The sequence below is a fragment of the Chiloscyllium punctatum genome, chromosome 36, assembly GCF_047496795.1.
Source record: "Chiloscyllium punctatum isolate Juve2018m chromosome 36, sChiPun1.3, whole genome shotgun sequence".
NCBI lineage: Eukaryota > Metazoa > Chordata > Chondrichthyes > Orectolobiformes > Hemiscylliidae > Chiloscyllium > Chiloscyllium punctatum.
Window position 1 is genome coordinate 36,623,247 of NC_092774.1, and position 11,849 is coordinate 36,635,095.

The 11,849-nt window shown below is 47.3% G+C and overlaps 1 non-coding gene across 1 annotated transcript; it reads left to right on the plus strand.

The window, feature by feature from the left end:
* The first annotated feature begins 7,560 nt into the window (after positions 1-7,560).
* trnae-cuc (transfer RNA glutamic acid (anticodon CUC)) lies at positions 7,561-7,632 on the plus strand. The gene has a single exon. It is a non-coding gene; the product is annotated as a tRNA-Glu (tRNA).
* The last annotated feature ends 4,217 nt before the right edge of the window (positions 7,633-11,849 follow it).

Below are 11,849 nucleotides of genomic sequence, written 5' to 3' on the forward strand. Positions count from 1 at the left end.
GCATGTCCTCGGCAGAGTGGGAGGGGGTTTGAAATGTTGGGCCATAGGGCGATGGGGTTGATTGGTGCCGGTGTCCTGAAGATGTTCCCTCAAGCGCTGTGACTTGACTCTGCGAGGAGTCTCCAGTCTCCCCAATGTCGAGGAGACTGCATCAGGAGCAATGGATACAAGAAATGACATTGTTGGATACACAGGTGAAAGCCTTCGACCGACCACGGCCCTGTTTCGATTTCCGGGAAGGAAAGAAATTTTCAGTAGAACTATCAAAACGTGGCGGCATCTCCCTGGTGGTCTAGTGGTTAGGATTCGGCGCTCTCACCGCCGCTGCCCGGGTTCGATTCCCGGTCTAGAAAGTCCTTTCCCGGGGGTTTGGAGGCTGCCCGTTCTTCTAAAATGCTCTGCGCAGTTTTTTATTGATCTTTGTAGTTCCTGGGTGCTGCAGTGTGTCGTGGCTCGTTGAAATAATGTCCTGATTCAGATTTGTTTGTATGTGTAGTGGTGATTACTTCTGTAGTTAAGTTCTTGGTTCGCGTGCATTGTTTTCCGGAAGACGCTGTTTCGAATTTACCATTGACTGTTCGCTCTACTGTGACATCTAGAAATGGCACTCTGTTGTTGTTCTCCTCTTTTGTGAATTTTATGCAAGGAAGGATATTGTTGATGGTGTTGTAGGTTTCCTCTAATTTTTTTCATTTTTTGATGGCAAAAGTGTCATCGCTGTTGCGGACACTAAGTTTGGGTTGGATCGTTGGAAGGGCTGTTTGTTCGAGTCTCTGCATTATTGCTTTTGCTAGGAATCCTGATGCTGGTGGTTTCATGCGTATTTCGTTGATTTGTTTGTAGGGCTTGTTATTGAATATGAAGTGGATGCTAAGGCACAGTTCCACGAGCTCGACAGTGCTGTCTTTGCTGATGAAGTTGATGCTGGTTTTGTGTCTTTGGTTCTTCGAGTAGTGTCTTCAGTTTTCTTTGGCCACGTTGATGTTAACGGATGTGGACAGGGCTGTTATGTCAAAGGACAACATTATTCCATCCTGTTCTATCTCAGTGTCTTTGGTGTTCAGGAATTCTTGGATGGAGTAAATGGAGTGGAGTGAATCTTCGACTAGGTGTTTTAGCCTTCAGTAGAGGCCTTTGACTCGTCTGTATATTGGTGTTCCAAGTGGTGAGACTATGGTCTAAGGGGGGCTCCAGGTTTGAAGGGGAGGAGAACAACAACAAAGTGCCATTCCTAGATGTCACAGTGGAGCGAACAGTCAATGGGAACTTCAAACTGGCATGTACAGAAAAAACAACAGACCCAAACCAAGTACTTAACTGCAGAAGCAATCATCCCAACACCCACAAACGAAGCTGCATCAGGACATTATTTCAACGAGCCACTACACACTGCAGCTCAGAGAAACTACGAAGAGCACAAGAGAAATACGTATATAGTGTATTTAAGGAGAACGGGTCCCCAATAAACCCCCTCCGCCGATTTCTCATTGATGCTTTCAAGGTGACTCTCAAAAATTCGGTTTGACCCTCCATTTTTTCCTGTTTGTTTTTTGTGGGTTTTGAAAGCTTTCGCAATCCTCTGTCTGAGTATTAGAGTTGGGAGGTTATGTTGTGGTTGTACAGGACATTTTTTAGACCACTTTTCGAATATTGTGTACAATTCTGGTCTCCCTCCTATCAGACGGATATTGTGATATTTGAAAGGGTTCTGAAGCACTAATGGATGCACAGAGGGGAAGAGGCCCTTCTGCTGCCCTGAGTGTGGTAAGACCTTCAGTGATTCCTCTGCCCTGCTGACGCACCAGTTTGTCCTCACCAGGGAAGGCTGTTCTCCGGCCCCAAGTGCGATATGGCGTTCAGCAGTTCTTCCCACCTGCTGAGACACCAGTGGGTCCATATTGAGGAGAAGCCGTTCTTCTGTCCCGATTGCAGGAAGGGCTTTGCTCTTTCTTCCGACCTGCTGGCCCATTGGTGGGTCCACATGGGGGAGAGGTCGTTCAGTTGCCTAAGTGCAGGAAGTCCTTCATCAATTCCTCAGCCCTGCTGATGCACCAGTCCGTCCACACCGGGGAGATGCCATTCTCCTGCCCGAGTGTGGGAAGGGCTTTACCCGCTCCTCCACACTGCTGAAGCACCAGCTGGTCCACACGGGGGAATGGGGGGCGGAGGGAGGAGGCCTTTCTGCTGCCCTGATTGCGGGAATTCCTTCAGCAATTCCTCCGCCCTGCTGAAGCACCAGTGTGTCCACACCGGGGAGCGGCCCTTCAGCTGGCCCGAGTGTGGGAAGAGGTTCATGTTTTCCTGCAACTTGCGGAAGCACCAGCAGGGGCACCAGCGCTCCCAGCAATCAGATCCCACCGGTGACGCTGCCTTCGGTCACCCCCAAGGACTGAACCTCCTGCCAGTTCTGACAGTGGGTGCAGTGGGAGAGTAGGTGGGCTGTTTTTGTTTTCTGCTGGACTGCAATTGCCTCCCCCACCCCCCACAACCACAACCTCATGGTGGCTCAGGGTTAGCACTGCTGCCTCATGGCACCAGGAACCCAGGAATGCTTCCACCCTTGGGGGTCTGTGTGCAATTTATGGAGGGTAGGAAAATGGATCTGAGTGGGTTACTCTTCGGAGAATCTGTGCAAATGTGTTGGGCTGAAGGACCTGTTTCCACGCTGTAGGAGTTCAACCATCATATGAGCTTTGCTTTCATTGGAAACTGCTGCTCATTGAGCCAGGGACTGCACATTGCCAAATGAAATGATCCAGAGAAACGTAAGACCGCAAGACCATTGGAGCAGAAGTTAGGCGATTCGGCCCATCGAGTCTACTCAGCCATTCGTTAGTGACAAAAGTAGTGCAGATGAGATTAGCTAGAGTGTGGAAACAGGCCATTTGTCCCAACAAGTCCACATCGACCCTTCGAAGAGTAACCCATCCAGACCCATTTCCCTCTGACTAATGTACCTAACTCTATGGGCAATTAAGCACGACCAATCGACATGACCTGAATATCTTTGGACTATGGAAGAAAACAGGACCACCCAGAGAAAACCCACGCAGACACTGGGAGAATGTGCAAACTTCTCACGGACAGCCACCCAAGGCTGGAATCAAACCTGGGTCCCCGGCACTGTGAGCCTGCAGTGGCAAACACTGAGCCACTACATATTGCAACCCGAAGTACGCAAGCAGGAGGCTGGGAGAATACAGCAAGCCAGGCAGCACCAGGATGTGGAATAGTCAGTGTTTTGGGTATTAACCCTTCTTCAGGACTGAAACGTTGACTTCTCTGTGAGAAACGATTTACGGGAATGTTGCTGGGGGTTGGAGGGTTTGAGCTACAGCGAGAGGCTGAATAGGCTGGGACTGTTTTCACTGGACCATCAGAGGCAGAGGAGTGACCTAATAGAGGTTACAAAATCATGAGGGGCATGGACAGGTTAATAGACAAGGTCTTTTCCCTGGGATGGGGGAGTCCAGAACTCGAGGGCATAGGTTTAGGGTGAGAGGCGAAATATATTAAATGGACAACTTCTTCATGCAGAGGGTGGTACTTATATGAAATGAGCTGCCAGAGTATATGGGTCAGGTGTTGTCAAATGGGAGGAGATTAATTTAGGATATCAGGTCAGCATGGACAAGTTGGACCAAAGGGTCTGTTTCCATGTTGTATGTGTCTCTCACTACTCGTCCTGATGTAAGTTTAAAATAGAGTCCAAGTAACTTTGAATAGTTCAATCTTGTTGAGCTCACCTCCTGAAAAGTTTCAAATGAATCCCTGTTTAAACATGCTGAGTTGGACAAAGTATCCCATCAAGTTCAACACAAACCCAGAGTTGAAGAAGTCAGAAGTCAGATCACCAAGGGGACCAAAACTGATCACAATTTTCCAGGTGCAGCCTCATCAACGTCCTGTATAACTACAACATAACTTGCCAACATCTATACTCAATTCCCGAAGTGATGAAGGTTAGTGTGCCTAAACCTTTCTTCACTGCCTTGTGTACCGATGTAATCAGAAATATAGGACATACTTTAAACTGATCCACAATCCTGCTTCCGAGAGCACAGTGACTAATAGGGAAGGCAAAAGGGAGATTGGCCTTTAAATGGAGTATAAACGTAGGGAGGTTATAGTGGAGGTTTTGATTGAAAGTGCAGTGAAGATTCCACCAGCTGACAGTGTATCTGAATCACAAGTAGATCAGGTCAGGTTCGGACAGCAAAAAATCAGATAAGTTTTTACAACAAACCACAACGATTTCATCATTAGACTCTTAATTCCAGATTTATATTGAATTCAGATTCCACCATCTGCCGCGGCAGGTTGTAAATCCAAGTCGCCGGAACATTACCTGGGTGAATAGTCTGGTGACAATAAAGTCGGCCATCGCCTCCCCTGAACATATTGGCTTATTGTGGTAATCAAGGAGCAAGAGGTTTTAGCAGCTGCTAAGTTGTTGATATTACACAAGGGGACATCGGCACTCTCAGTAATGGCACACACTGACGTCAGTGTCCTGTATCAGAGGTAAGGGCTCGGGAACCATAAGAAATAGGAACAGGAATATGCCATTCAGCCCGTTGAGCCTGCTTCTCCATTCAGTTGGATTCTGGGTGATGTGGCATTCCCCACATTCACTTTCCTGCCCTTTTCCTGTAACTGTTCATCCCCCGACTCTTCATGAATCTATCGATTCTAGTCAGCAGAGTTACTTGGGGCTGGGGCTCACGTCGAAATTTGGGGCTAAAACAATGGCTTCATACTTCACAATATTTAACTAAGGGAATGTTTATGGTTATCCAATGCTGGAAATGGGGCAGGCATTCAGATGAAATTATTGGTAAATTATGAATGACAGAGGAGTCGGGAGAGAAGTGGTGTTCAGGCACAGTTGGATATCATCAGTACAGATGCCAACACCAGCAGCTACGGTAAAACAATTAAGAACTGAAGACGCTAAAAGCAGACCCTCCCAGAGGATAGAGTGATGCTGGAGAGGGTCAGTACTGTTTTAACCCTGATCAAGGCTGTCCGCAGGTCGACGAGGGAATATTTAGCCCTGTCACCGTTACAAAGGATGTTAAATATGACCTTGATAAGAACTGTTTCAGGGGTGGAAACCAGACTCGAGGGCTTTAAACACAAAATTCTGGAAGTGATGGGAATGGCTAATTCAACAATGTTACATCCAAACCTACACTTCCATTGGTGCAATAATAAAAGAAGTATTTTGTTTTTTATTTCGAAGATTCTCAGCAACACTGAGTAAGAAGCAACAAAAGTAACACAAGAAATACTGCAATTGCTACAATGTGCCTGCTCCCAAGAGGGGGCCATCTGGTGTTCAATTAAATGTCTACAAGGGGCAATATTGGAAAGGAATGACTCAGTTCATAGCTGTAAGAGGGGAGACACAGAGTGCTTGATACAAACATATAATGGGCGGGAGTAGGCCTCTTGGCACTTCGAGCCTGCTGCAACATTCAATAAGGTCATGGCTGATCTGAATTCAACCTCAACTCTACATTCCAACACATCCCCGACAATCTTTCATCCACTTGGTTATCAAGAACCTATCTACCTCTGCCTTAAAGATTTTGAATCCACTGCCTTTTGAAGAAGACACACAACCCTCAGAAAGAAAAGAAATCATCATCATTTTTGTCTTCTACGTTTAAAATATGACCCTGTACTTTCAGATATTAAGATAGGGACATTAGCTGCATTCAAGTAATACCTGTGGTACAGTTAACTATGTCAAAGTGCTTCACATGAACATAATGAGAATTCCTTTAAAAATCACAAGACCGAAGCACAGATTAGGACAGGTGACCAAAGACTTGGTCAAAGGGACAAGTTTAGGGCAATCTTTTAAACAGGTTCAATTTCCCAAACATCAGAGGACAAAGACGTGAACAGCAAACACAAAATAGAAAAGAAAGGGAAACAACAGTGTAGTCATAATGTCACAGGATGAGTAATCCAGGGAACATGAGTTCAAATCCCAACACAGCAAGAGGTGAGATGTGAATAATTCAAATCATAAATGGGGAACACAAAGTTCGTCTCAGTCTGGTATCGATGGCACTGACGTCAATTGTCATAAATCCCATGTTCACCAATGTCCTTTCAGGAGGGAAACTGCCATCCTTGCATGGTCAGTCTGCGGGAATGAGAATCTTTTCACTGTCTCGCGTCAGGAAGTGGCCCTGAGAACATCAGAGTCAAGTCACAGCTCTGTCAGAGGAGAGGAAGCTGAAATAGCCCCACACGCTGCTCACGGGCACATTTCACTTTCCCCAACTCACCGCCCCAACTACTGTGGCTCCTGGGAGTGGAAAGGGAACAAACATCAAAACCCAGTCTCAGCTTTGTAAATCTTCAGGAATTAAGAAAACTGTACATCCCTTCGGGTCTTCCATCCTGGGCAGACTGCGTTGATTTTAAATGGCTGTCCAGTCAGTGCCGATTCTTTTTGGCTAAAAGGAATCTTCGTTATCTCATCCCAGCATTTCTTGCCACAGAGAACTGTGTGGCAGAGTTCATGTATATATTTCCTTGTATGGTATTTTGTAAATTACATTCGTTTTCTGGTTGTTTGTATCGGGTATTTCAGGTTCTTTAGCCGCTGTTTGAGTGTGTTGGTAAATTTGTGGGCTACCATGATGCTGAGAGGGTTGAGTTGTCTGGACATCATTTCCCAGATGTCTTTAATGTAATGTAATGTGGCTAGGGTTTCTGCAGACGTTGTGTCTGCTTGTGTCAGTTTGTTGATGTGAAATTGGCACACTGGGTTTATTGGGGAGGCAAAAGTGGGGACTGCAGATGCTGGAAACAAGAGTTTAGATCAGAGTGGTGCTAGAAAAGCACAGCATGTCAGACAGCTTCCGAGGAGCAGGAAAATCGACGTTTCGGGCAAAAGGCTTTCATCAGGAATAGAGGCAGGACCCCTCCAGGGTGGAGAGATAAATTGGGGGTGGGGTGTGCTGGGCAGAAGGTAGCAAGGAGCACAATAGGTGAATGGGGGTGGGGATGGAGGTGACAGGTCAGGGAGGAGGGTGGAGCGGATAGGTGGGAAGGGAGATTGGCAGGAAGGCGAGGTCATGAGGACAGCGCTGAGCTGGAAGTTTGGAACTGAGGTAAGGTGGGGGAGGGGAAATGAGGAAACTGATGAAGTCCACATTGATGGCCTGGGGTTGAATTTAACCCAAGCGGAAGATGAGGCGTTCATCCTCCAGGCATCGAGTGGGGAGGGAGCGGCGATGGAGGAGGCCCAGGACCTGCATGTCCTCGGCAGAGTGGGAGGGGGTTTGAAATGTTGGGCCATAGGGCGATGGGGTTGATTGGTGCGGGTGTCCTGAAGATGTTCCCTCAAGCGCTGTGACTTGACTCTGTGAGGAGTCTCCAGTCTCCCCAATGTAGAGGAGACTGCATCAGGTGCAATGGATACAAGAAATGACATTGTTGGATACACAGGTGAAAGCCTTCGAACGACCATGGCCCGGATTCGATTTCCGGGCAGGGAAGTAATTTTCAGTAGAGCTATCAGGCTGTGCTTGCATATCCCTGGTGGTTTAGTGGTTAGGATTCGGCGCTCTCACCGCCGCGGCCCGGGTTCGATTCCCGGTCAGGGAAACTGTTTTCAGGGGGTTTAGGGGCTCCCCGTTCTTCGTAAATGCTCTGTACAGTTATTTATTGATCTTCGTAGTTCCTGGGTGCTGCAGTGTGTCGTGGCTCGTTGAATTAGTGTCCTGATTCAGATATGTTTGATTGTGTAGGGGTGATTACTTCTGTAGTTAAGTTCTTGGTTCGCGTGCATTGTTTTCCTGTAGACGCTGTTTTGAATTTACCATTGACTGTTCGCTCCACTGTGACATCGAGAAATGGCACTTTGTTGTTGTTCTCCTCTTTTTTGAATCTTATGCCAGTAAGGAGATTGTTGATGGTGTTGTAGGTTTCCTCTAATTTGTTTCATTTTTTGATGACAAAAGTGTCATCGCTGTAGCGGACCCAAAGTTTGGGTTGGATCGTTGGAAGGGCTGTTTGTTCGAGTCTCTGCATTATTGCTTCTGCTCGGAATCCTGATGCTGGAGGTATCGTGCGTATTTCGTTGATTTGTTTGTCGGGCTTGTTATTGAATATGAAGTGGGTGGTAAGGCACAGTTCCACGAGCTTGACAGTGCTATCTTTGCTGATGAAGTTGATGCTGTGTTTGTGTCTTTGGTTCTTCGAGTAGTGTCTTCAGTTTTCTTTGGCCACGTTGATGTTAATGGATGTGAACAGGGCTGTTATGTCAAAGGACAACATTAATCCATCCTCTTCTATCTCAGTGTCTTTGGTGTTCAGGAATTCTTGGATGGAGTAAATGGAGTGGAGTGAATCTTCGACTTGGGGTTTTAGTCCTCAGTGGAGGTGTTTAGCCTTCAGTGGAGGCCTTTGACTAGTCTGTATATTGGTGTTCCAAGTAGTGAGACTATGGTCTAAGGGGGGCTCCTGGTTTGACGGGGAGGAGAACAACAACAAAGTGCCATTCCTTGATGTCACAGTGGAGCGAACAGTCAATGCGGAACTTCAAACTGGCATCTACAGAAAAACAACAGACCCAAACCAAGTACTTAACTGCAGAAGCAATCATCCCAACACCCACAAACGAAGCTGCATCAGGAGATTATTTCAACGAGCCACTACACACTGCAGCACAGAGAAACTACGAAGAGCACAAGAGAAGTACGTATATAGTGTATTAAAGGAGAACGGGTCCCCAATAAATCCCCTCCACCGATTTCTCATTGATACTTTCAAGGTGACTCTCAAAAATTCGGTTTGACTCTCCATTCTTTCCTGTTTGTTTTTTGTGGGTTTTGAAAGCTTTCCCAATCCTCTGACTGAGTATTGGAGTTGGAAGGTTGTGTTGTGGTTGTACAGGACACTTTTTAGGCCACTTTTGGAATATTGTGTACAATTCTAGTCTCCCTCGTATCAGACGGATATTGTGAAATTTGAATGGGTTCTGAAGCACCAATGGGTCCACAGAGATGAAGAGGCCCTTCTGCTGCCCTGAGAGTGGGAAGGCCTTCAGTGATTCCTCTGCCCTGCTGACGCACCAGTTGGTCTACACCGGGGAAGGCTGTTCTCCAGCCCCAAGTGCGAGATGGCCTTCAGCAGTTCTTCCCACCTGCTGAGACACCAGTGGGGCCACACTGAGGAGAGGCCGTTCTTCTGCCCCGATTGCAGGAAGGGCTTTGCACTTTCCTCCGACCTGCTGGCCCATTGGTGGGTCCACATGGGGGAGAGGCCGTTCAGTTGCCTAAGTGAAGGAAAGCCTTCATCAATTCCTCTGTCTTACTGAGGCACCAGTCCGTCCACACCGGGGAAATGCCATTCTCCTGCCCGAGTGTGAGAAGGGCTTTACCCGCCCCTCCACACTGCTGAAGCACCAGCTGATCCACACGGGGGGATGGCGGGGTGGAGAGGGCAGGCCTTTTTGCTGCCCTGAGTGCGGGAGGTCCTTCAGCAATTCCTCCACTCTGCTGAAGCACCAGTGTGTCCACACCGGGAGAGGCCCTTCAGCTGGCCCGAGTGTGGGAAGAGGTTCATGTTTTCCTGCACCTTGCGGAAGCACCAGCGGGGGCACCAGTGCTCCCAGCAATCAGATCCCACCGGTAACGCTGCCTTTCGTCACCCCCCAGGACTGAACCTCCTGCCAGTTCTGACAGTGGGTGCAGTGGGAGAGTAGGTGGGCTGTTTTTGTTTTCTGCTGGACTGCAATTGCCTGCCCCACCCCCCACAACTACAACCCCATGGTGGCTCAGGGTTAGCACTGCTGCCTCATGGCACCAGGAACCCAGGAATACTTCCACCCTTGGGGGTCTGTGTGCAATTTATGGAGGGTAGGAAAATGGATCTGAGTGGGTTACTCTTCGGAGAATCTGTGCAGATGTGTTGGGCTGAAGGACCTGTTTCCACACTGTAGGAGTTCAACCATCATATGAGCTTTGCTTTCATTGGAAACTGCTGCTCATTGAGCCAGGGACTGGACATTGCCAAATGAAATGATCCAGAGAAACGTAAGACCGCAAGACCATCGGAGCAGAAGTTAGGCCATTCGGCCCATCGAGTCTACTCAGCAATACGTTAGTGACAAAAGTAGTGCAGATGAGATTAGCTACAGTGTGGAAACAGGCCATTTGTCCCAACAAGTCCACAGCTACCCTCCGAAGAGTAACCCATCCAGACCCATTTCTCTCTGATTAATATACCTAACTCTATGGGCAGTTAAGCATGGCCAATCCACATGACCTGAACATCTTTGGACGATGGAAAAAAACAGGACCACCCAGAGAAAACCCACGCAGACACCGGGAGAATATGAAAACTCCTCACAGACAGCCACCCAAGGCTGGAATCAAACCTGGGTCCCTGGCACGGTGAGCCTGCAGTGGTAAACACTGAGCCACTATATATTGCAACCCGAAGTAGGCAAGCAGGAGGTTGGGAGAATGCAGCAAGCCAGGCAGCACCAGGATGTGGAGTAGTCAGCGGTTTGGGTATTAACCCTTCTTCATGATTGAAACGTTGACTTCTCTGTGAGAAATGATTTACGGGAATGTTGCTGTGGGTTGGAGGATTTGAGCTACAGGGAGAGGCTGAATCGGCTGGGACTGTTTTCACTGGACCATCAGAGGCAGAGGAGTGACCTAATAGAGTTTACAAAATCATGAGTGGCATGGACAGGTTAATAGACAAGGTATTTTCCCTGGGATGGGGGAGTCCAGAACTAGTAGGCATAGGTTTAGTGTGAGAGGCGAAATATATTAAAGGGACAACTTCTTCATGCAGAGGGTGGTACTTATATGAAATGAGCTGCCACAGGATTTGGGTCAGGTGCTGTCAAATGGGACTAGATTAGTTTAGGATATCAGGTCAGCATGGACAAGTTGGACGAAAGGGTCTGTTTCCATGTTGTATCTGTCTCTGACTACTAGTCCTGATGTAAGTTTAAAATCGAGTCCAAGTCACTTTGAATAGTTCAATCTTGTTGAGCTCACCTCCTGAAAAGTTTCAGATGAATCCCTCTGAGCGATACTGTTTAAACATGCTGAGTTGGACAAAGTATCCCATCAAGTTCAACACAAACCCAGAGTTGAAGAAGTCAGAAGTCAGAACACCAAGGGGACCAAAACTGATCATAATATTCCAGGTGCAGCCTCATCAACGTCCTGTATAACGACAACATAACTATATCTAAACTCAATTCCCGAACTGATGAAGGTTAGTGTGCCTAAATCTTTCTTCACTGCCTTGTGTATCGATGTAATCAGAGATATAGGACCTAATTTAAACTGCTCCACAATCCTGCTTCTGGGAACACAGTGACTAATAGGGAAGGCAAAAGGGAGATTGACCTTTAAATGGAGTATAAAAGTAGGGAAGTTATAGTGGAGGTTTTGATTGAAAGGGCAGTGAAGATTCAACCAGCTGACAGTGGATCTCAATCACATGTAGATCAGACCAGGTTCGGACAGCAGGAAACCAGATAGGTTTTTACAACAAACCACAACGAGGTCATCATTAGACTCTTAATTCCGGATTTATATTGAATTCAGATTCCACCATCTGCCGTGGCAGGTTTTGAACACAAGTCCCTAGAACATTACCTGGGTGAATAGTCTGGTGACAATAAAGTCGGCCATCGCCTCCCCTGAACACTTTGGCTTATTGTGTTCAGAGGTAACAAAGGAGCAAGAGGTTTTAGCAGCTGCTAAGTTGTTGATATTACACAAGGGAACATCAGCACTCTCAGTAATGGCACATACTGAAGTCAGTGTCCTGTATCAGAGGGAAGGGCTCGG